The sequence below is a fragment of the Diplotaxodon limnothrissa genome, linkage group LG19 (assembly GCF_057381915.1).
Source record: "Diplotaxodon limnothrissa isolate DT_005_m linkage group LG19, D_limnothrissa_male_GT1.1, whole genome shotgun sequence".
NCBI classification, from domain to species: Eukaryota; Metazoa; Chordata; class Actinopteri; order Cichliformes; family Cichlidae; genus Diplotaxodon; species Diplotaxodon limnothrissa.
In genome coordinates this window covers 8,099,925-8,125,743 of record NC_140614.1, presented here as the reverse complement: position 1 = coordinate 8,125,743, position 25,819 = coordinate 8,099,925, and the positions used below count along the sequence as shown (strand labels likewise).

The following is a 25,819-nucleotide window of genomic DNA, read 5'->3' as shown; positions in this document are numbered from 1 at the left end:
TGTTGAAGGCAGTAGCTTATCCCCAAGGGAGGAAAGACAGGTACACAAAGAATGTAAAGACTGTGCCATATCAGATCTAAGCGTTGAGCTGTTACCTACCTCCTCTATGCTATACATATCGAGGATTCGGTTGCTTCGGAGTTTTGAAGAAAATGTACATATTTACATTGACAGGCTTCAAGAAGACTTAGATTCTCCCACAAACGTCAGCTGTCTGGAGTGACACTTTGACACCGCATTATTTTTAGCATGAGGTTTTGCATAATGTAAACATGTAGCCATACTTGTCAATGTGAATGCATATAAAATAGTACGTGTAAGCATGCTAGAAGTAGTTTAAGAACCATTTCTCCTGACTAGGTTTTTAGCGAGTTTTGGGGATCACATTTTTGTATATAATTTGTTTTTAACATTACAGATACAAATGCAAGTCCTGTTTGGCAAATATTTGTTTGATTGATAAGTCTGGATGGCACTGACATAGCAACATAGTTGAGGAAAAAGGGAAGGTAGTGATGTTTGCTATCTTGCTGTTAACTTCACTGTGAGATATTAGTTTCACAAAAAGGATCACCTAAAAGTTACAGTGCATAAATTCTCACTATAGATGTTGGTAGATTCCAGATTGTTTTTTACTTATGGCTCCCATTTCAAGTCCATTATCCTCGCTACAGTGACCACCGTAGAGCAAACAACTATAGCCTTTGCTGTAAATATGTCTACAGTGTCAATATGCCAGGTGTCTATATCTATTCTGTGAAATTTAGTGATATTTAGAAAACTCTGATGCAAGTCGATGAGCCAGTGAACATCCCTTCTGACCAAAGACAGTGATACTGAGGTCAGTTGTTGAGGATTCTGTCAGTAAGGACTGCTGTTTTTGCAGTTAGCTACTGTTAGCTGCTGTTAGCGGCTAACAGCAGCTAACAACATCCATTTTCTTTGAAGTAAATGTAACTTTATTTGACTGTGATGCTTAGTGAATAAACTCACATTTAAAATGAGAAAGTAATGAAACTGCTTATCAGATGAAAAGTGGGATTTTTAGGACCTTTAAGCCTAAAAATTATGCCTGTGGGCTGGCATAATGTTAGCTTATAACCAGTTGTTATTGTTGTTTAGCCAGCTTGTTGTCTGCAGTTTGGAGATGGAAGGATGCCATGTCCAGTCTTCTGACAATAAGTAACTGTGACAATATCTATAACAAATAATCCTTTTTATGCATGTTTTTGTATGTTAGGGACCTGACTCTAAATTCAGAAGCTCGGGCTTGAGGTGAGCAGGAAGAAGATAAAGTTTTAGTCAGATGTTAGTTGTGCTTTGTCTTTCCTTGACCTTTTCACTTCTTTGGTGAAGGGAACGCCATCTCAGATAATAAAATATAGGTACAATCCTTCAGTGTATCTTTTTGAGCACATTAAACATTGTTTTTTGTTTCCAGTAACATTAAAAAAATGACTGATGAAATTATGTTGCTTTAGTCCGAGATAATTTGAAGATCCAGCTGATTAACTTCACTGACCAGAAGATTTTTGACATCTTGGTGAAGGCACTTGTTAGCATACACACATTCAAGACAAAACTGATCGCACAGTAATTGTGTATGCAGTAAATCTGAGACAGTAATTTCACATGTTTTCCAGGGAGTTCAAGTGTGAAGCCCACCAAAAATTGACCACACATATCACACGTCAACCCAGGCTGCATTTCATCTTCATCTGAAACATGCATAATGTATAACATTGATTTCCATCAAGCTTTGAAGGTTGCACATAAAAGGTTATATGTTACATAAATGCAGATCTAAAAGTGTTTTATAGAGAAATCTGTCTTTTTATTGCTCCCTGCTGCAATAATCATTGCACTGCACAATCATTATTCAGCTTCTCATGTGGTCCCTGGTGGTCTAATTTACTTGTCTCAATTGCACATGCTTGTTTTAATGCAGGCTTAAAAAAAAACATGTCAGGCGTTGTGACCATAGCACAAGCTTCACAGGGTTAACAAAGAACTTAATACAGTTCTAATAAAGCCAGTGTTAAGTGTTAGAGTTACACTTACACCTGCCTTCTGTGTTACATGAAACCTGGTGTGAAAATAGACTTACTAAAGAAGCCATACATGTGTACATTTGTGTTGCACATCTACTGTTAACAAATCATGTTTGTCTTCTGGTCACTCACACTGAACGGCACATACGTGTGCATAGAGCATGTAAACGCTATCTATGAAAGACGAAGGAAAAACTTTGGTTGATGATGCATACATTCACTTTGAACTCAACAAAAATAAACAATGTTACCGCAGCATGTTTTTCCTTCACAACCTCTTAACAACGTCTTTAAACTGTTTAAAGTTTTGTATTTGTTGTGTCACCAGACTAAGTAGGTCTGCATATAAAACACAGCAGGAAGCTTAAGTTGAGCCATTAAGTTATTCTTAGTTTAAGCAACACAATATAGTCTTTATGTCATTCAAGTTATTGTCTTTCTGATACCTTCCATGCGAGGCTCAATCCAGCTCATGGCGAATTACATTTGATTCTGTAAACTCTTTGCATATTTACTTAAGAAAAACTTAGGGTTACAAAGAAAGTGGTGTAACTGGCTAAGAAACAAAACAGACTCTCAAACCTGATTTATATAGAAACTGAAGGACAGAACTTTACTGTACAGCTCACTTTGTGTGATTGACAAGTTAACAAAGCAAAGAAAGGGCACGCGGATTAGCTCTTAGCAACAGCACGGTGACAAAACAAAGTCAGAAGAATACACAGTAACGCTTGGAAATGAATAGATGGCATTACGTGGAGAAATGTCTATTATTGCACATAAAATACGGTAAGGGCCCTACAGGTATTTTTATTCATATTTACACTATTTGGACAAAAGTATTGGATCGCACCTCTTAATCTCTGAATTCTGGTGTTTATTTTCATTGCCAAATGTGTATGAAATCAAGCATTCAGCCATGCAGTCTGTTTTACAGACGTTTGTCAAAGAATCTGTCTTTCTAAGGAGCTCACTGAATCCAAGCGTGGTGTTGTAATAGGATACCGCTTTTGCAATAAGTAAGTTCATGAAGTTTCTTCCTTCCCAGATATTAGATAATCAACGGCAAGTGGTATTCTTGGAAAGTGAAAGTATTTAGGAACCAAAGCAGCTCAGCCATGAAGTGGCAGACCACGTGACATTACAGAGTGGGATTGTCATGTGAATTGAGCCCAGTGGGAATTCTGGGTCCCACAGACAGGCTGTATGTCCATGTGGCACGCAGATTACAATCAATCAATCAATTATTGATACTCTGCATCTCAACCTGTTATGTACATAAAGCAAACCTGTCTACCTGTTATCTATTCCAGCATCTCCACCACCATGGGCAAGACCAAAGAGCTTGTCAGGGAACTTGTTAATGATCTGAAGGCGTTTGGGATGACGGTCACCAGGAACATTACTGGTAACACACACTGTTGTAATGGACGACCCCCTGCTCAAGAAGGCACGTTTACAACCCAGTCTTAAGTTTGCCAGTGAACATCTAAATGGTTCAGAGAAGGTTTGGGAAGAACAGGACAGAAACGAACAGGACAGGACGACTTCACTACATTGAGGGGCCAACAGACTGGGCTATGTACTGTAAAATTTTGTACAAGAGCTTCACTCCATCAGGCCATGTCCCACTAATATGTTTTTGTTTGAAAACGCATCTTTTCGTCTACGTTTTGGCCTTCCATCCACGTTTTCAGACGAAAACGCCGTTTTCAAATCTATCCGGGCTAGTGTGGACGTAGCCTCAGCCAGAACACTAAAGGTGGGTCATGGATAGGTCTTCTAGGAGTGGCTAAATAAGACGCACATTAAGGTCATCGAGTGCCCTTGCCAGTCGCCTGACAGAAAATTTGTTGAGAGAGCTGAAGCTTCAAGTTGCCACGCAGCAGCCAAGAAGTCTAGAGGAGTTTCTCTGAAGAGGAGTGGGTCAAAATCCCTCCTAAGATGTCTGCAAACCTGATGACCAACTACAAAAAACGTCTTACTGCTGTGCTCGCCTAAGTCATGTTTTGGTTGAGGATCAAATACTTATTTCACTCAGTGACATGAAGATCAATTTATCACTTTTATATCATGTGTTTTTTGTATTTGGTCTCTCTGAATTAAAATAAAACTACCATCAAAAAGAGACTGTTTATCTCTTTTATATATATATATATATATATATATATATATATATATATATATATATATATATATATGTATGTGTGTGTGTGTGTGTGTGTGTGTGTGTGTGTGTGTGTAGTTGCTTTTTTTTTAACAATTTGGAATATTCCATTATAGTCCTGCACTTTCCCACAAGTTAGCCCATAACGTGGAGAATATGCTTAATCCCATGCAAAGTTATGACATATGGTCAGCGGCTTAAGTGATCTGGAGCCATCTTAAGATGTTAGTGGAATGCTATTCCCAAAGGTAAATAATGGAGACAATGCTCAGAAGATATGGGAAAATATTGACATGGCTGACCTCGCTACTTAACTGATTATGGCCGGTAACATGCCACAGCTGTTTATCTAATAGCTAGCAGTGTTTTGTTTTGTTTTTTAAATGTCAAAATCTCTGCTCACATTTTGGGGGAAAATCACAATTTTAAATTTGAAAACCAAGTTATGTGTTGCTGGTTTTGTGGGGACTATGTGGTTGTTAAAATCATTTTAACAACCACATAGCGTCGTTGTATTTATACACTTTAAATGCAGAAATACACCAACAAAATGAAAGAGGACAAACAGCCGGTGTAAACAGCGTAGATCTCAAAAGATTTTAGGTTTAGGTTTACATTGGTAATATAAATATAAATTAGCCTGTTTAAATGCTCTAAACTGGTACACACATCAATCAACACTCTTTATTCTCCCTCCTTTTCCCTCCGTGTAATCTTTGATAAAGGAACAGACAAACATCAGGAGACTTTTCACTTCACAAGTTACACTTCTGCACAAATAACTCAAACACAGTCAGAGGGCTAATCCTGCAGCCACAGGGCAAGAACTTAGCACAGCCTGCACAGGTCACCACAGAGACACAGATAACCATTCATACTCACATTCACACTTACAGGTTAGAATCACCAATTAACCTAACTTCACTAACCTTGTCTTTGGACTGTGGGAGACCAATATGACCCAGTATTGGACTGGTTTTAGCTGTCAGACAAAAGGTCTCGCGGTTGAGTCTAAAATACTTTGGTATGCTCAGGTCCTGTGGCTGCAAAAAACAAACCAAAATCATCACCCGTCCACCACTGTGCTAGACAACTGGTATGAGACGTTTATTCGGATATTCTGTTCTTGGTATTTCCCAAACGAACAGACATCTCTACCTTGGTCTCATCTGTCCCAAGGACATTATTCCAGAGGTGGTTTGTTCAGATGCAGCTTTGCAAACCTAAGCATGTTTTTTTAGAGAGAAGAGGATTTTACCAGACAACCCTTCCAAACTAGGAGAGGTTGGTTTTTCACACTGCTTTTGCATTTTGGCTTAGTTTTGTTACACAGATAACGATGCTGTATATTTATCTAAATTTAAGACCTGCTGGTGATCAGGTCATTTTTATCATGTGCAAAACCTTAGAACTGAAAATACTTTCTCTCACAACGACTGGCGGTCTGTTTAACTGAGATGGGTGCAGCTGTGTAAAGCACATGCTAAATTCTGATCGTATTATTTGTTCTTGTTCATACGTTCTTACTCATCTTTCTAACCAAAACTGGTCCAAGGCTGCTTCCAAGGCTTCCAATTACTGATTACCTGTGTGTTTCTCCTGACCCCACAACCCACACCATTACCGGGTTCCTCTAGTCATCAATGACGATCAATAGTCAATAACTCTGAAGGACACTCAGAATGTGCATGAGAATTAGGATTCGGGGTTTTATTTCAACAGCTATTCAGAACCAGATTTTAAGTGTTGATACAATAGAAAAACAATTATTCCGTTTTTTTGATTGGCATTTATCAGATAATTATGCTTGGCAACAGTTCTGCTAATTTAAATATGGGCTGCTGTGACAGTTCTTTGTTAGGCAGACATTGCGAAACTCTACTGTCTACATTTTGTCCTTTCTCTTAGTTTAATAGCAGCTGTGTGTTGTTTGGTAAGTTAACAACTGCAAACTGTAAAGAGGTGAGCACTGCAGGGCCCCCCTTTGTACCTTAGCAGAGCTGAATGGGAATTTGTCATCATCTGAATGAAGACAAACGACAAACAGTGAATAAAACCAGCCTGCAGCATGGCCACCTTCTCTAGAGCGTCATAATGTGCGACTGCAGATGTAACTACACATTTTTAAAGAACTATTGGGGGAAAATGATGGTGGTGGAGGTTTAAATTGTCTAAAAGCGAGAGAATAGCAGAAACTGAGCTGCACTGCGGTTTTAAATGAGACGTCTCTAATTGACAGCCTGCTCCTCCTCAGTGTTTCAGACGGCATCTTGTTGAGGGTTCTTCTCCGTTACGCCTGTTTTCTTTGCTGGCCTGTGAGTGATAACAAAACCCCCTCTTTAAAACACTCCTCAACACAACACCCCGCACCCACACCCCCTCATAAACACACAAACACTCTTGGTTTCACATGCCTGCGCACAGCGTGAGATGCAAGCAACACAAACCCCCCACATACATCATATCACACTGAGAAACGAGTGCAAGCGTGCACACGTTCACGTGCACGACGCACATGGACACACACAGCCGCATAATTTGCCATGCACACGCTCACACTATCTCACACACATGCACACACTCACTTACTCACATGCAGGGAGGGAGGAGTCAGCGCTAAAAGACTTGTAATTTGTGTTTTGCCAACAAAGGCTGGCTAATCCTGCAGTGGGCTTTGTCGCAGCTGCTATTTTGTGTGTGTGTGTGTGTGTGTGTGTGTGTGTGTGTGTGTGTGTGTGTGTGTGTGTGTGTGTGTGTGTGTGTGTGTGTGTGTGTGTGTGAAAGAGAAAGAGAGTTAGGGACAGAGCGAGAGAAAGACAACGTGGGGGTTAAAGAGAAGACAAATTTAAGTGAGGGATGAAGAGAAAACTCGAGGGAAAAAGTGTGAAAGAGAAAGCCAGTGTGAGAGTGTGTGCGTGTTACTCTTTGTCCCAGCTGTGTGTGCATATCTGTGGGGGGTGGCAGTGTGTATTTGTCGCCTCCTCCTCCTGCAGTTTTCTGCATGACAGAGCTCATTTCGGCTCATCTCCTTCTTATTCCCATGGCCAATCCTCCTCGCCCTAGCCCAGACCTCTGCTCCTCTGGCGGCCCATGGTGCCGAGGGGTCGTGGGGGTCATGGGGGGAGAGGAATGGAAGAGCGCAACGCTTGTTGGAGTCGTTTAGCTTAAGATGGAGATGATCTCTCTGATATCTGCAAGGGGCCTCAGCCGAGTCCAAATAAAGTCACCAATGTGTGACAGGTGGAAAGAGAGGGAGCTAATAGCTTTGGAGAAGTGAGGGGGTTTTCCTCCTCCAGCCTCCTGCCCATCCGACTCCATTCACAGGCTTAAAGAAACCACTGAATCAGAGTTATCCAAAGAAAGGCAAACCAGCGGGAGACTAATCAGATTTAGCCAAATTCATCAGCTGCCACAAAGTGTCTTCAAGGGGCACAGGTATCCTAGTTTTCGCTAGTTTTTATACTTCGGTTTTTTCCCGTTTTAGTTCCACAACATTTTGTTGTGTCAGGTTTGGGTTTTTTTTGTTTTTTAAGAACTTGCTGACAGGCTTGTGCACTCGATCCAGTGGCCTGAGGGAACCAACTGACGTGCAATCTGTAAATGCTGCTCTTTTCAACGAGCGGCGAAGTTGCGAGCCGCTCTTGGCAAATTCCCTCCATGTTGGAGCAGAGATTGTAATCTGCGTGAGGGTTTTTAGTGTTTGTGCGCTGGTATGAATGACAGAGTACAGCTCTGTAACAGTTTTTAATCTTTAAAAAACTGACATGCAGCAATAAAGAGGAAGATGGGTAGACTCTAGCTCAGCGGTCCCCAACCCCCGGGCCTCAGACCGGTACCGGTCCGTGAGTCGTTTGGTACCGGGCCGCGAGAGTTGAGGCTCAGGTGTGAAATGTATGGTTTTCAGGGTTTTTATCGGTTTTCAGCGTTATTTTGTTATCGTTTTTATCGTTAACTCGGTTTTCCTGGGTCTTTTCACGTGTGTTATGAATAAATCTTCTTTTTTCGGTACCGGTACTAGTTTTATTTTGTTGTATTTATCTGCGACACCATAAAGGCCGGTCCATGAAAATATTGTCGGGCATAAACCGGTCCGTGGCGCAAAAAAGGTTGGGGATTGCCATCTCAGCCACGTCATCACTTTTCTATGTGTTTTTTTTGGGGGGTTGTTTGTTCCTTTAGACCAATTTGAACCAGCGATCCCAAAAATATTCAAGCATATGTTGTGGCTCTGACAAATGCACACAGCACAATTTCACAGCAGTTTCCTCTGTGTGTTGCTGGGCATATCTACTTGTTACCAAAGTGAAGACAGAGGTAAGTGTATGTAGGTAAGTTATTTTTCTTGGCTTGTTACACTACGACATGAACTACCCTGGAATTTGTTCAAGAGTTCTGATAGGTTGAACCAGAAATCATGTTGTCACTCTTGATTGAAGGGTTAACAAAGTTGTGATGTTGTGAAATGTCACACACGTGGGGAGGAATAAAGCTTCGGAAACCTGATTGTAAGGCATCATACGTTTTAAGTGGTTTCTGTCAGCTGACTGTCTCTCCTCATTTACTTAAACCTAATGATCCTGACCATTGCCTTTATGCTCCAAAATCATAACCATGAAAGAAAAGGAAAGAGAAAGTATAGACATTAAAAGCATCATGACACTAAAACAGTAAGAAGGCCCTGGTTAGGGGATCGGAAAGGTCGGCTGCAGTGATAAGGTTTCAGAAGCTCTGCTATATCAGCTCTGTCCACGTAGAGCGTTACTTGTTAGTAACTGAATTTTAAACTCCATTCTGAATTTCCCTGGAAGCCATTGAAGGGACACGAGAAGAAGTGTGACATGTGACTGGCAGCTCGTTTTTGTTAGCAGGATTTCTGCTGCACTCTGCAGTAACTGGAGACGAGCTATGGACAATGCGCGTGAAAAGTGAATTGCAATAATCAAGGTGGGAAAATACTAAGGTGTGAGCTAGAATTTCCACATGACTGAATGACAACAAAGGATTAATACTGAAATATTTCTGGTGTGAAGGAAACAAGGCCTTCAAGAGTGAGCGCGAATCACCTAACCAGCAAACTGAAAGGAGGTGAGCACAGAAATAGAAGGTCTGTGGGCTGGTTGTTTGCTTTGTCAACTTTATGTTTATATGTAAAAACTACAAGAAAGATCATATGTGTGTCCTGATTAGGAAAGGGATTTATGTTGGTGTGTGGGTGGTGAGTTTCACATCATTTTATGGGGTAACAAGAAAGTAATGTAACAAGTAGTATAAGGCGATTCATAAAGTAACGCACTGCACGTGTGTAACAAAGTACTTCTCTTAGGTAACGATGGCAACGCTGGTCATAGAGACAAAGTTTCAGTATAAAGCTGCACCTTCACCTACAATATACAACTGTGACGTGTTCGGTGTTTCTCTGCCTTTAAGTGACAGATCGGGGACGGGTGAAAAGCACTGATGATTGATAAACGCCGTGACATACCTCCTGTCTGCCAGCAGCACTCCTTCACAGGCTCGTGCACTGCTGTTTCACAGGAATGCAGCTAAAACCAACGACCAGCAGTCGTCTATATGCAGACGCAAGGCTTTATGAATCATCAAATGCTCTTTGTTACACACATCAGAGACAGATAAAGCTTTAACTGACAGTTGCATGGAGTCTCGTCTGGACATATTGTTGAGTTCATCAGTATTATGCAGTGGCACAAGTTCATATAAACTATTGTTGCCACATAGATATGTCTGGACAATAGTGCCAGTTTTCAAAGTCGCACTGGTTTTCTTTTATGGATCAGTAAAAGAGAAGAAAAGACTGCGATTGTGGTCGTGGTTCAAAGAAATCTGAATTTCCCAGATGTTATTTTTCCTTGGGAAGCTTATTCCTAGTACAGTCCCTTTGTAAGTTTTCCCACGTTTGCTTTTGCACAAATTCTGTGCAGCCCGAAATCATAAAGTTCAAGTGTGACGCACAAGTAAATCGGTAGCATCGAAACAGTTGATGGAGTACACGTGAAGTCACCGTTGATGTGCTCATTCTGTGTTTAAACAGATTAAAGAATAAGTGCAGAGCAAAGCATGTGTGCACACCTGTTTGGAGGGTGATGAGGTAACAAGGCCTTGTTTCACTGCACAGCAGATGAGATAACATCTAGCTTGACTGGCGGATTGTAAATCAAATCTGACTAAAGTCAGTCATCAAGGCACTCTGTATGCCTGCTTTCACCGGGGCTTTACAAACAGGTCTGACAAGCAGTGTGAGTCTCTCCTCCACCTTCACCTCTCCTCCCACGCTGCTGCGCTTGCTGTACTGCAATCCAGTGGACGAGCCCAGTTCAGTGCGTAAAAACGAGAAACCCGGGGCACAGTTCCGCCTCTCCGCCCTCCCACTCAGTCATTAAAACAAGCCACATGCAGCCAGCGGAAAGAGAGAGAAACTATCTCGCTCCCGTCAGATGAAGGCAGCACGGATGTGCTCGTGTGATGAGAACATCTGAACAGATACCACACTGTATCACAACAAAATTATGAGGGAAGGCGGTGCCATTGTGTGTGCAGCCAGTATTGTTTTCACTGTTAAGCTTCATTAAGATCGCAATACCCACAAAAATTTCTACCCCTCCCCCAGCTCTGTGGTCATCCCTGCAACACTGCCACTCCTGTGTCGGTGTAATAGCATGGATGTGCACTGGATGCATATTCTGCTGCTCTGCGAAAACCCATCTCCTTTCCCAAATGTATCTTTCTTCCAAGGCTCTTGGTTGGAGCGGAGGCTTTTTGATGTTAGTAAAAAAAACAACTGAAGGAGCGCCTAAGAAGAAAATAGCGGGCTAAAAATAGCCTTTGGATGAGGCGCAGGCGGAAAATAGCCTTTCATCTGTCTTTGCAGCGTGCATTTTTATTTTTGCTGCTGTCCTCTTTGTCAATCACAGGGAAGTAAACCCTGATAATCTGCATGATAAATGATTTTTTTAGTACAGGTGAGATCAGTGAAAAGAGGTTCCAGCTGGACAGAATGACACTTTTTCTTTTGCAGCTGTTAAAATAAGTTGTTTTGTCAAACTGTGTTAGAGATTGTCTTTTTAATTGAAACTGAAAATGCCAATTTTACACCACGTTCCATGAATAATTGAAAATACTACTCGATTTATTTGGATGAAACAAAAGCAGCAACCCCTGAAGCTGCAAAAAATTGCAGTTCCCCAATTGGCCACTTGAGGCCTTGTCCAAAATATCGACTTCCATGTTAAAATGCCCAACTTTAAAGCATTTAAAAGCATTTCACATTCCAGTAAAAGAAAAAAAAGCAGCAGCCTATTCCAGCGTATCAAATTGTAACATTGTAAATGTAACCAGTAATGTAACCAGTATGTCTTTATGGCATTTTGGCTCTTGCTGGTAAGCCGAAGAATGGAAGTGCAGCATCTAATAAGGTTATTATTATTATGAAAAGGTTTGTTTTATCCACACAAAAACGTTTAAATAGAATAGAAACAGTAATTATTTTTTTAAACCAACTTAAAACTAAAGTTTTGCTGTTTGTGGCCCTGTTTTCTAACCATTTGTAGTCTTTCTCGCACAACAAAAATGATGTCAAATCTGTGGTGCTCAAATATGTGCACAGTATATCACAATGTGTTTCCCCCAGCTGTTATGCTGCTTAATTATTTTTATAAGAGGACCTTAAGCAGTTCCTGTACTTGATTCTGGCCTATTTCATCATCAGTTTCCACAATGACAGACTTGAAATGATTTCTCCTCCTATTACTGCACAGCAGAGAAAGTTACTCAGTCTTTGTTTTAGGGTGAGTGACACAAAACCAAACAAATTGGCATACAACAATGGTGCTGCTGATGTAGTTTCCTATCATACTTGCGCCATTCAAGCTCATCTCTCGCTATGATGCCATGATCCTCTTGCTTATTATCCTCGCTGCACGACCTCCACCTCCTTTCCACTTCTGTGTCACTGTATCAGCAGCAGCCTCAGTGAACATGCGACCAGATGCCTCTGTGCCTTTTAAAATGTAGCAACGGTGTGGCGTGATCAGAGCGCTGCCAAGGTAGAACTCAGATGCTCTGATAATGTGAAACTTTAAGGAGAGACAGCCAAGTTTATATAACCTCAATAGCAAAATGTACACACTGTTTTGGCTATGTGCCCGCTCACCACTGTGCAGTGCATGTTTGAGTAGTGAAATGTATAGTCTGCTGTCTGATGTGTGTCTTGGACTGTCCTTTGGAGCCGAACGTGGAGTCGTTTTGAATTTTCATCAGCTTCGGAGACAAAAAAAACCCTCCAAGTTGTCACTTTAGTAAAAGTAAATAACTCACAGTGGGAAATGACTGCAGTGCAAGAAAGAGAACGATACAGGATAGCATGCATTCTGATAAGCATAGGTAGGTCAAAGAGGGGAACACATATGAAATAATGAAGGGACAGACTGTGCAGCAGTGAAAAGAAAAAGAATAATGGAAGGATATACGAGAAAGGCTCAAAGGATAAAAGAAAGGACAACATAACAGTGATGTGAGCCCATAAAATCCTTAAGAATTCAACAAAAGGTTAAAATCTGCCATCAGTCAGTCTCATTTCACTAACTGATTTAAGGAGATTGGGTTTGTTAAACTGTTGTACTTCCTGCTGTATTTCGGCTGCTGTGTCAGTGTGGAGACATACAACAAAATGTTTCTCTGTAATCCAAACACACAGCAGCGCGTCTGCCATCTCCACCTTGATACGCTGAAGATCAGTAAAGCTTTTTGTCACACTGGCTGGCTGGCAGCAATGCAGCTGGCAAACTTTAAAACACTCTACAGCTGATACACAGCAGGCAGGGGTGATTTTTCCATACTCTATTTTCTTCTACTCTCTGCTTCTTGCCAAGAACTTCCAACTGCCTACTTAACCGAGATATTACTTGACATACAAGGCTAACCATCGGATAACGTTACTTCCTTTGATCAGTTTGAAATGTTTAAGTGTGTGCTGGAACTTGAGAGAAGACTACATATCAATATGTAGAAAAAGATGCCTTCCTGGAAATTATTTTCATTTGTCTGATTTTGCTTTCTTTTCTCACTCCTACAAATCTACAAAATATATATTTTGCCATGCAAGCACGGTGAGAAACTCATGCTCTGCGTCACACTCTGGCCTCACATAGAGCATTCTCTGTTGTTTGAGTTTGCTTTAAATATAAATGAATATGTGTGGCGTAGCATTTCTTTTTGTTTGCTCCTTGTAAACAGCAGATTTTCTCTGAGTTTTCTTGGATGAGAGGTAGAAATTAAGCAACCTGCTTTTTGACTCTAAGAGGTTTTGGGGGGTGAGTAGAAATACAAACACAGCTGAGGGCTTGCTTTGTTTGATCTGTTGACTCTCTGTTTTACACCTCAGCTCGTAATCAGAGCAGAAGGGAGGTAAAGCCGAATTTGGAAATGGAGACACGCGGAGTGTGCCAAGTACCCGGCATGGAACAACCAGGCCACTGTACACTGGGATAACAGAGAGATTTAGTATCTCAGTGCTTCTGTGCCAAACTAGCATTGAATAGCAGTCATCAAGGAACTTATTTTAATTCACTCAGAGGGCTGTTTTTATCCACATAAGAACATTTGCAACCTCGCACCCTCAGCCTCAGGAAGCTCCACTGTCACGCAGAGGGAAATAATCAAACTCAGATTACAAATCATAAATTTGGCCATTAAAATATGCAGATTACAAAAAGTAGCAAACATCTATACTGAGAATCTGTGTGCTAAAAGTTCAACCAAGAGATGCGTTCCTCATAAATGATGTATTCATATATTCCATCTAAAACTAAACTACAGGAAAACAGTCCGCCAGATACAAACTGAATGTTCATTAGTTTTTCGACATAAGCATAGATGAGGGAGGGAAGTGAGAGTAGTGCTGACAGCAGGAGTTTCCACACTACTGTAAAACTTGTATTTAAAAAAAAAGTGCTTTAAAGATATTCTTTTCTAAATATTGAATAATAAGCAGCTTAATAAGTAAAATACAAAATTAATGTGGGTATTGTGAGATGAGGCAACAGAGATGAATCAGATGTTAGAGAAATGTGGTGCAGTTTCTGCACCATCTGATATTTGTGCAGAGGATAGTCAGGACCTGTTTAGGGCCAAATTTATTAAATGGGACAAAATACTATGTGAGTGAAATCTCCGAGCAGCGTTCATAGGTGTGGTTAGCTTTACAGGTTATTTACAAAAGATGCAATGTTTTTAACATCAAGCACAAGAAATAAGACTTTCTCTCTGGTTTTAAATATTGGTGCAATGAGCAGCAAGCAGAATGACACAAACAGGATTTAAATATTCTCCTAAGTAAGACAGGAACTCCCATGAAGTAATGATAGTACTTTTTCTATGCCATTAGTAAATCTGGCTCTTAACATCCATAAATCTGACATCAAGTCAGCTGATAGAGGAATCCACACAGTGTGATGCTTCAAGCTAATTTCAACCAGCAGTGATGGAAGAAAATTCTCTCAGCAAGTAATACGAACATATTTCACAGCTAGCCGTTGAATATCTGTGCCACAGAAATGTTCCTTTACAGTAACATGCTTGCAACTTATTAATTACAGCTATTGCAACCCATCCACATTTCTTCCTACTGCTACGATTAATGTCACTGTCCACCCTGAAGGTCCTGAAGCCAAGTATGGTCACACTGTGGTCAAGCAAGTTCCTTCCTTCGTAGCTCCCCAAAGGAAAGTCGACCAACAGAGCTAGCATAAAAATGGCTTGTTGTATTAAAAGATTCTGCATCTGCAGGACTCTACAGAAAAAATGCCCTTTTATAATGCTGTTTTCTACCTAAATAACACAACAGTAGCTCAGCTTATAAGGCATGAGTATGTCTTTGATGTAATTAAAACCAAGAAAAAAAACCTTTAAACTAATTCTGTAGCCAACAGGTAGTCAGTGTGCTATAGCAAAGATGAAAGTGATACGTTTCATTTAGCTTGTCAAAAGTCTGGTAGAGAAGTTTGGAACAAGTTGGAACTGAGGGCGTAGTTTTGGCTGAGCCCCAGTGGAATTACAATAATCCAGACATGACAAGACAAAAGCACAGATGATGTTTTTTCAAGGTTCACTTAAGATTAAAAAAATATCAACTACAATAATACATTATTCAAGATCAATATAATTTTTTAGAGTTTGGTTAAATATAGATTTATTATAAATTTATTATAAATAAATAATAGATTAGTATAGATTTATTTAAACGATTTAACTTTCTTTGATATTCGTATGTCAGAACAAGGTTTAAAGTTAATTATTACATCTAAATCTAAGATCACAGGTTATATCAAGTCATAAAATAACAAAACATCTCTCCATTACTAACACTCAGGGGAACACATAGTTGAATATCATCTGCATAACAATGAACATTGATCCTATAGATTATTTCTCCCAAGGAAACTATAAATAGAGTATAAAATGGGGGTAAAAATGGGGAAATGATTTCTACTAAAATTACAAAAAGGAATGAAACTAGACAACAGCAATATGATTTATAACAACATCACAATCAGTTATATCAAATGCAGAACTCGTTCAAAAGAACATGATCTGATATCGGAATCTTCCTGTTTCTGTGCTGTGGGTTTGGAATCTGGATTGCTACTGCCCAAAAACATTTTACTTCAATAAATGTGTAAGTTTAAAATTGGTTCGTTCAGAAAAGGTTAAACTCCTGCAAAGGTTATAAGCAATAAAAAATATATTAATAAAAAGATTTTAATGGCCAAAGGTCGGGTAGGGTAAATTTTTAGTAATCAAAGTGGAAAAATGTGAATTCTCTGCTTTTTAATCAGGACAGTGAAAGGTCAAAATCAAGCAGATGTCTGGAGAAATATTAATTTTGACTATTCCATTTATGATTATCTCAATTATTCTGTACAGCATGCTTTACTGTTTTACTTTTTCTCTGTAAAATTGTTTTTTAATTGTGTTTTTGGGTTTTGCACAGAGGAAGTTTACAAAATGCAGCAGTACCGAGCAACCACATTAAAGCCATTCATTTGCCATTAACAAGGCAACTTAATTTCTTTCTCAGCTGCTCATTTTGCACAAGTGACTAAACAAGAATTTTATGCCCATCCCAATCTTTAGCCCTCCTGCTGTCAATAACTTAAACATTGCCTGTTTGCTCTGATCTGTTTGCAAATGTGCAATAGGCACCCAGGGGAACGGAAGCTCAGTATGTCCAAACTTTGTCTTGACGGGGCAATGAGTATAATCAAAAAGGAGATTTCATTTTTAATTGAAATTTGCAACTTCCAGCATAGTTCTGAAGTATCATATACTGCGTTGCCATCACAAATTTCCCAATTTCCTAGTTTTTGCATATTTTTCACACTTGAACGTTTCAAATCATCAAATAAGTTTTAATATTAGACAAAGATAACCTGAGTAAATACAGAATGGAGCTTTTAAATGAGGATTTCATTTACTAAGGGGAAAAATTATCCAACCCTGCCTGGCCCTATGTGAAAAAGTAACTACACCTCCCTTTAAATCGTAAATTAACTGTGAGTAACCATATTTTTTTAAAGCTGAGTTCAATTTCACTAGACACACCCGGGCCTAATTACTGTCAGACCTGTTGACTCAAGACATTCAAAATCATTTCTAAGGCTTTGGCATGATGACAGCCCTTATCTACAAATGGAGAAAAGGCGGTGAATGTTCCCAGGAATGCAGGTGTGACGTCACTCAGTCAAGGTCAGCGTTCATCATGAGACAATAAGAAAGAGACCAGGGCTGAAACCACTGCGGACCAAAGCGCACAAAGCCTCGTCTAACTGTTGCCAAAAAACATCCTGATGGGCCTCAAGACGTTTAAGAAAATGTTTTGTGGACTGACAAGACAAAAGTAGCAGGTTTGAGTCCTGTTACATCTGTCGTAAAACCACAGCACTTCAAAAAAGAACATCATACCACCAGTCAAACATGGTGGTGGTAGTGTGATGGTCTGGGATCTTTACCGGCACAACCACCTACTAGGTTTCGGGGTAATTACTTTTTCACACGGGGTCAGCTACGTTAGAATAATAGTTTTTCCCTTAATAAATAAAATATTTTTTTAAAACAGCCTTTTGTATTTACTTGGGTCATATTTGTCTATTTTTGGGGGGGAATTTTCTAAAACATGCAACAAAAATGTAAGACTAAGGAATTAGAAAGGGGGAAAACTTTTCTCAAGGCATTCTACTATTAATTGTCAACCATATTCTTATATTATTTAGAGAAAGTGACAATCGAGGAGTTCGTCAAAGAGACCACAGAGTCCTTGTGCGGCTCAATGCCACATTGAGAGCACAGTTATGTTGTGATTTACTCTTTTCGGTCTTTAGATGCATTGCTCTGCACAAACGTCCAGGGGCTCAGACTCAAGCTGTCTGTTTTGCAACTTCACCAACAAGCTCTCCACTCTCACAGTGACGAAAACACTAGCCCATAGAGCGAAAATGACTTGCAGCTCAGTGGTCTTCTAGAGAGGTGTAATGGCAGTGACTGTGCCAAACAGGTGGACTGGCTGTGCTCTATAACCTTTTCTCTAAAAAGCTCCCATAACGCCCAGCAGAGGAGAGACAATACAAAACTGTGTGCTGGAACCCCGCTGAGCCTCAGGAGAGTGTTCAGCTCACCTCACACTGCGCCTCAAACCTGTCAGCCTCATTCCGCTTTGAGGTGTGGGCGCCCATCGCAATTTGTGGTTACAAGGGAGTCGCTGCACGCATGCACTCGCATCGACTGTTTCCCTGTGTTCTTGGGTTTGGTCGCACAACTACTCGATTGCCAATAAGCTTGCTCTAAAAGATGCTGGGGGAAAAACGCCATACTAGCAATGCCCCAAATTATTTTGTGATCTAAAAAATAGTATTAGTATTATATTGTTGCAGGTGAAGCCCTATTGGTTGCACTGATCATGGTACATAGTAAATAGGTTGTGCTTATTATGAACCTGGCAAGCCTGTTTGTTTTATTAGCCTGGATTAATAGTCACCCATACTTCTTGAACTAATGTAAATTATGCAAATGCACCGACGTGTGATTTTGCTGCAAGCTGTCCTGTTTGCACTGAGATCTGAGGAAACAGAGCCTGATGACAAGCTGTCATGTTAGCAGCATAGCACCACTGTTTTCAATACACATAAATGGCCTCAAAAAACTCTGGCACGGTTTGCAGCTAGTGATAAAACCGAAGTGAAAGCTACAAGTTCCAACAAGTCAAACAGATATCCAACAGTCGGGGCTGTGTATAAAATGTAAATAAAATTAGAAGCCAGCTTGTTTTATTGTATAACCTCGCTTCCAGATAATTGACCTTTTTGGATTGCGCCTGCTTGGGCGCGCTTGTCTCTGGTTTCACATACTTTGTGTCTGGGAACGTTTTCTCTCAGAATAAAACTGTTTTTTCTCGTTTCCAATCCCATCATTCATCTCACAGCCCCTGTGAGTCATATAGTGTCTCGCTGGAGTGGTCTCAACCCCCTTGTTGAGAGCCGCTGATATACAGTATGTTAGCGGGTGCGTGTGACGACAGCAGTTGGTCACTAGCGTATGTGCAGGACCAAGAAAGCACTGCCGAGTGGAGTGCGAAGTGACCTCGGAGATCGACTCCCTCCCATTGTGCTGCATCTTTGTCTGGCCCGAAACTCCGGTGTTAATGATTAGCCCTGCTGCTTTTGTGCACCTCTTACAGACAAAACCAGTGCGAGTCAATTGGCTGTTGCCCACACAGGCAGTGTGCTGCGACGAGGCCCAAAGAGAAAACAATCAGGGCTGCCTGCTACTCGGGGTTATCAGTGAAAATATGTGCCGTGATAAGCTGAATAATGTAATGGGTGAAAAAGAAAAAAAAGAGAAAAACACAGAATTTATTAAAGCTGTCAGTTTCTTCTGGGCATGCCAGGCTTCGGATAATCAAGTTAAACTCTACGGACTCAGCGTTGTTGTTGTTGTTTAATTTTTAACTCCATTTTAAATGAAAAGGCCTCACCTTTCATCTCCTGCTGATCTATTCCCTCGAGGGGTTGGGTGGGGGGTGGGGTGTAAGTGTCTGTATGTGTGTGTGTTTGGGTGGAGGGGGTGTGTTATGTGTGTGAATACATATGTTTGTGTGAGTTCATTAGAAGTTAGAGTGTCGTGGGGGAGCTGGGAGGAGTTTTGTTTACGTGTGTGCGTGTGTGTGTGTGTGTGTGTGTGTGTGTGTGTGTGTGTGTGTGTGTGTGTGTGTGTGTGTGTGTGTGTGTGTGTGTGTGTGTGTGTGTGTGCACAAAGAGGTCATTTGGTCAGTTTGCCCATCAGTACTTGAGCTGTCTGACTGAGCATTCTCACCATCTGTATGACCTCTCCTCCCGACCGACTGGCTTTTGTTCCCGAGCTTGCCTGCCTCCCACCAGCGTTTCTCACAGAGCTCTGTAGTACGAAGGGTCACCGGGACTGGCCTTCATCATTAGTCTGCGCTCTTCGTCTTCACCAACATTAATGAGGACCTCTTTGTTCTTGTACCATTTGACTTTCCCATGAGGTCGGGCACGGGTACAGTATCACCTGTATGCATGATGTATGTAGAAAAATACAAAATAAAGCAGAATTCTTTGTCTATTAAAGCCAATGAGCAAATATTAAAGCACCCAAACATCTATATCATGTATGTAATTTAGATTCATGTCTAAAAACCTTCATTCACTCTCACACGTATGTCAGTTCGTGCACGTCTGACACATATTGTCACAAATCACTGCCGAGGAGCCCACCTCTGCTGAACAAATAGCGGCACACTCCTCAACCTTCCTCGCAGCCACTTAGCAGAGGTCTGCTGCGCTTTATGGTGTCATAAAGTTGCCTTCTCAAAACACAGTTTAAGAGATGTCGGTAATTGGTGTGTTGTTTGACGCAGAGTCGGGTGCTATCGCCTCTGTCCTGACTGCGGTAATTAGCCAAAGGCTGCAGTATATGGCAGATTAAATGGGTGGTTAATGGTAATTTGCTCTTCACTCAGCACACTTTGGGGTCTGAATGGTCAAACGTTTGCATTGGCTGGTCTCAATCTTGAATGACAGTTCTGACAGATTATCGCATGACTTACAGTTTCCACAGTAAGCTGTAATTATTAGACAGCAATAAACCTACTTAAGGGAAAAGTACATATTTAATAATGTTTAACAGTGGAAAATAGAGGCGGTAAATTTTGAATCAGCAGATGCAAGACAAAGATCAGCAAAGCTTACTGAAAATGCATTGCTTTTGGCATGTATCCCTCAGCTTTAATGGTGCTTACGCAGAGCTACGCTGTATGCACCATGCACCCCGAAAACCACTGGCTGCAACATTCTTTGATATTGAGAATCATAGAGAACAGTCAGGGAGACGAGCAAAAGAAGTGATGGCAGCCATCAGTATTACTTAGAAGCTTTTTGAACATTGGCTACACCAGAAGCTCACAAAGGTGGGTGTTTTAGGAGAGTGTGTTTTATTTAGTTTCCCGCCTTTTTAAAAAAAAAAAAAAGATAAATAAGTTAAAAATATTTTACAGTGGGGGTTTTCTCATATTTGTTATATCCAGGACAGATGGACACAATATAAATTCAACAAACTTCTGATCCAAAGACGTTTTCTGGTGTAAGTTTTTTCAGTGAACGGAACTGGTTGAGATCCCCCTCACTCTTATAGATAACTAAAAGTCTGCGGTCAGTCACCATGTGCGGACACTGTATTCATTTCCATACAGCACGCTTGTCTTCATTACATCTCAGAGCCATCTACTGGTGCCTCTGTACCCACGCTGAGTGTCAGACAAAAAATTCGGGGCTCATAAAGCAGCTCAGGATTCTCAAGTTTGAAAGAAAGAGATGGGAGGCGCTTGGACCATCCATCACTGGCTGCCTCTAGCGGACCCCGGAGGGGCGGCGCGCCGAAATCTGATCGCCCTTCCCCCGCTGCTGCTGTTTGTCCCAGCGGCGCGCAGGCTGGCAGAGGGAGGCATCGTGGACTCAAGAGGAGTGATGAGCGTCACACAATCGTACACGCGATGGTTCCGCCTTCAAAATAAAAGCTTGATATCTAATCGCCTTATTGAATAGGACTCTTTTTGATGACTCAATTGAGTCCGCCAGGCTGATTTAATTGAGTTTGCTGCTAACGACAGCTAGCTGTGCTTCACTTATTTGTCTCCTCAGATGGCTCTGTTGGTATATCATTTTAACATATTTTAAATTTAAATTTACATATTCATTTATTGAAGAATGCAATCAGATTTTCATCAAATACACTGATTCACAACTTAACAATGATGACAGGATGTGAGCAATTAAGCAAAAAATACAATTAAAAACAGAAAAACATAATAAAGACTCTTATTTAAGTACACACAAGTACTAAAGTGCATGAAACGATACGATATAACCATTGCTGCATTACAGAGTTCCTTTGTAGATGGCTCATAGGCTGGCGAGTGCTTTTTTCCCCTTACCTTTCCTGCATTTTCATAATTGAACGAGTGCCTCGGAGCAAAGCATGCGTCATCGGATCCGAGCCAAGGATTTTATTTTGAAAGTAAACCTGGAACTCCTCGTGTTTCCCAGCGGTGCACGGTTGACGGCAGCACCTTGCAACTCCTACTTCACAGACAGCGAGAGGAGAAGAGTCACCACTCTGCGTTGGTTGATCAGAAGCGACGAAACGCACCGAAACTGGCATCTGCGCCGGAGGAGACGCAAAGGAACCGCGCATCCCGCGTCCCCGTCCGCCTCGTCCACTCTGCCCCCTCGCAGGACAGGATGAAAGGACTTTGGAGGACTGGACACTTTGGACAACGCGGACAGCAGCGCGCGGCGGAGGACGGGATTTAGTGGAGAGAAGTTGGCGAAGACACTCGCATTCAAGTCGTGAGGGGGGGATTTGTGACTCTTTTTTTCCGCTGTCGCTAAACTGCTCTCCAAGCGCTGGAACGTGAGGATTTAAAAGTAGTTTTGTGGGTTTTTGTGAAGTTTACCGGAGACTAGAGGCTATTTCACCAAAGGAAAGCTTGGTGCCATCTAAACTCTGAAGGCTGATCTTTTCTGTCAAAACGGGATACTGTGGGTAAATATTATTATTATTATTATTATTATTATTATTATTATTATTATTATTATTATTATTATTATTTACAAGCAGGTTGCGCAGACTCAGACACATAAGTCTCACAGCTTCACTTCCTTGTAGATGAGGACAGGTTAGAGCTTTGAGCACTGTGTACACTGCGTGAGTCGTGAAGCAGCCCCGCGGCTGTGCCACAGCACAGGTGGCGTGGAGGTCCCTGTTTGTGCGCAATTGGCGCATCTTGGCCAGTGTCAGCAGACTCTGGAGGAATCAACAGTCAGTGCGCAAATCTATTGCCACGGGTTCGGAGCAGGAGCGCAAAGCGGCTTCTGTTGTAGCTTGTGGAGGTGTGTGTGTGTGTTGCTGAAATTACGCACGCTGTAAGAAAAAAACGAGTGGAAAAAATACTGTAAAACATATTTGGGTTGGGAAACGTGTATGCTTTTTCCAGCAGTTGATTGAGTTTGGTTGATTTTTCAGTGAGGGGAAAAAAGTAATTTGCGCTAAAGCGTTCTCTCCACATCCAAAGTCATTCCCTTCATCCTTTCCAGTTTTTCAGTATTTACAGAAAAATCCACGAATGAGGGAAACTGTGAAACTGAGTGTTTTAGAAAGAAAGAGGCCAAATGAAATCACGCACGCTTATCCTTACACAAAGGGTGGTTTGTGGTGATACCTGCCAGATTTCGTTTGAGGTGAGCTCGCTCTTCATTCAGAATGAATCGAACCTATCCTGATTTTATCTTGTTTTTTTTTTTTTAAATAAATAAATAAATAAAATCCAGCCATCCCCGTGCTCGTTAGGATGGGCACGCCGTTTCTCCTCACCGCAGTAGTGACGTCTTCTCAGGTTTGGCGCTGAAATATGAATTGCACATCTCTTTCACAGAGCCGCACTCCCCCAAATCCTCTGATCATCTCTGAAGTTAGAAAGCGGCGGATTGTCCCCCCTCCTCTCCCTCTCAGTGAATGAACTGTGCGGTTCTCTCCCCTCAGCAGCAGATCACTCATCCCCTCTTCAAACACATGCGCATCAATGGGATTCAGATGGTGATTTTTTCTTCTCCTTCTTCTCCTTTTTGGCCACTCAGCTCGGCTTTGACTCCCACCATGTCAACTCCCAACCCGAAGAAAATTATTAGATTATTGCGTCCTGCGAGAGAGACGCTGAAAATGAGATTTGGGCTCTGTTGCTTTAGCTTATTAAAAAAAAAGAAGAAAAAAAAATGCTGTCATAAACAAGCGTGCGGCCGATAATAGTTGTGCTAATGCTCCAAATTAATTGTATCTATTGACCCGAGAAATAATGCGTGCCAGTGTGCAGCTTTTTCAATCAGAGGCGAGCCTCAGACACTTTCGGTTCCAAATGAGACTCTGATTGCCTCTTTTCATTAGTGAAATTGGCCCGAGACCATCGCTCTGCTCCTGGTTTAGTGCCTTTACGTTTTCCTTCTCGTTCATAAAGAGAAGGGTTCATTAATCTGCTTCAGCTTGTCTAATTTGACAGAGAAAAAGGATCATTACTTTCATGCACAAACACTCATTTATTATTTAAAGAAAACAAACTTATGTGACCTTATCTGAGCTTTACACTATACCTCTGATATAAAATTTGTGCCTATATATGTAAGGACTTCTAGTCTTTCTGTTCCCCTGTAATTAGGATTCTCACATGTCTGAGGTAGTAAAAGCTGAGTTTATACCAACCTTAGTACGATTTATAACATTTTAATGTCCCCCAGTGTCTGCTAGCAGCACTTCATGTAGTCTTTATAATTTCAAAAGGGACTTCGCTGTCCATCTGTATCTTCTGCTTTAACACAGAGGACAAAGCCCTGGCGTTCGGATCTTTTTCCATGTGCAGGCTGAGTCTCAGACGAGACGCCGCCCGTCTGAGTGTCAGCCCGAGGTGAGCTGAGCCCGGAGTCACCCCTGAACCTCTGACAGCTCTGAAGTGCCGAGCTCTCCTCTGCCTCTCAGCTGATCAATATCTCTTCTCACCTGAGGACTCGTTCGAGCGAGCTCTCTGAAGAGAGGGTGGCTCAGCTATGAAGGCAGGCAAGAAGTCGTGAAGGGACAGGCAGAAGGGAGATGGTGGGTGTGAGACATGCATTGCATTGCAAAAGAAAAAAGCTGGAGTGGAGAAAGGCGTGCTGCAAAGGAAGATGACCCACTTGTGTGTCTCTTTATTACCCATCTAACCTCCACTTGGCTCCACTCTCCAAAAAAAACCTCTAATCTCCCTTTTTTCCCCACCAAGAACACAAAGCTGATCCGGCCCCAGCCGCTGATTATCCGACTTAATTATTAAAGATTGCTGACACTCCATGGAGGTGTGACTAGCATGTGACTTCCTCACGTCGCTCCTCACTGAGGATAGAGGGATGGCAGGGATTTGAACCCGGGTTGAAGCGTTTTTCCGCCCCTGAGCTATTACAATGTGAAGATAGTCCTGCATGATTAATGCTCATGCCTTATTCATTGCCGTAGTTGTGTTTCCCTGCCATGCTTTAAGAAAATATTAGCATGAAAATTTGAGGCTTTGAACTCCTCTCTCGGTCTTTGGGATCCATATTACCTCATGTTCTTCTTCTACTCAGCTATTTGAGGTTGTTAAGTGATATCAAAGTGTTTTTAGCTGGTTGTGCTGTATATGAGGGTTTCATTTTCAGTGAGGATATCAGGTAGTTGTGTGTAATAAGGGGCACACATTAATTACTGCTCTTGCACATGGCTGTCATTTATTTCACCCAAATGCATCAATTACACTGCAGCACTTTGCTGCTCTTCAGATTCAAACACTCGCCGTGGACTCTGGCCTAGTCTAAACCCCTACCTGACACCAGATAAGTCAATGCTGCTATTGTATTAGATCTTCTTCTCACATGGTTTGAGAGGCTGTCATGCTACTTGTCTAAACAGATCTACGGGTTGATATGAACCAACTCTGAAGCCCTGTCAGCTCTCCAAGTGTACTGCCTTGTAAAAAGCTACTATTTTATATATATATGTATGTATATATTTATTTCTGTGTGTGTGTGTGTGTGTGTGTGTGTGTGTGTGTGTGTGTGTGTGTGTGTGTGTGTGTGTGTGTGTGTGTTTCTGTGCCTGCCAGAGAAAACAAAAGTTTAGATTTAGAGAGGCCTGTAATCAGCAACCTCCACGGCCTGAGAGCGAAGGCCTTATTGTGCTATATAAACAAACCTCAGCAGCATGTAGGCGTCTCGTGTTGTAAGAAGGTGAGGATGGGCTGAGACGGGAATAGAAGGACTCCTGGGAGTTCATAAGGAGAACATTAAAGGCTGAAGTATGTTGACGGGTAAAAGGTGCGGTGGCACTGTTTAAATTAGGACACCGTGTGTGTGTGTGCTGCTTTATTTATCCACGTGTGTCTTGTGAAGTGTCCCCAGTCTGTGTTTTTCTTTACTGAAGCTCGATAACGTGCAAATGCGTCCTCGCACTTGTGCCAAGCGAG

The 25,819-nt window shown here is 41.5% G+C and overlaps 1 protein-coding gene across 1 annotated transcript in view; it reads left to right on the top strand.

The window, feature by feature from the left end:
* Positions 1-21,941: 21,941 nt before the first annotated feature.
* fgfr3 (fibroblast growth factor receptor 3) overlaps positions 21,942-25,819 on the top strand; it is a 63,324-nt gene continuing 59,446 nt past the window's right edge. The window contains exon 1 of the mRNA XM_085342938.1: positions 21,942-22,344. The gene's annotated coding sequence lies outside the window, so the exon portion shown is untranslated. The remainder of the gene's footprint in view (positions 22,345-25,819) is intronic.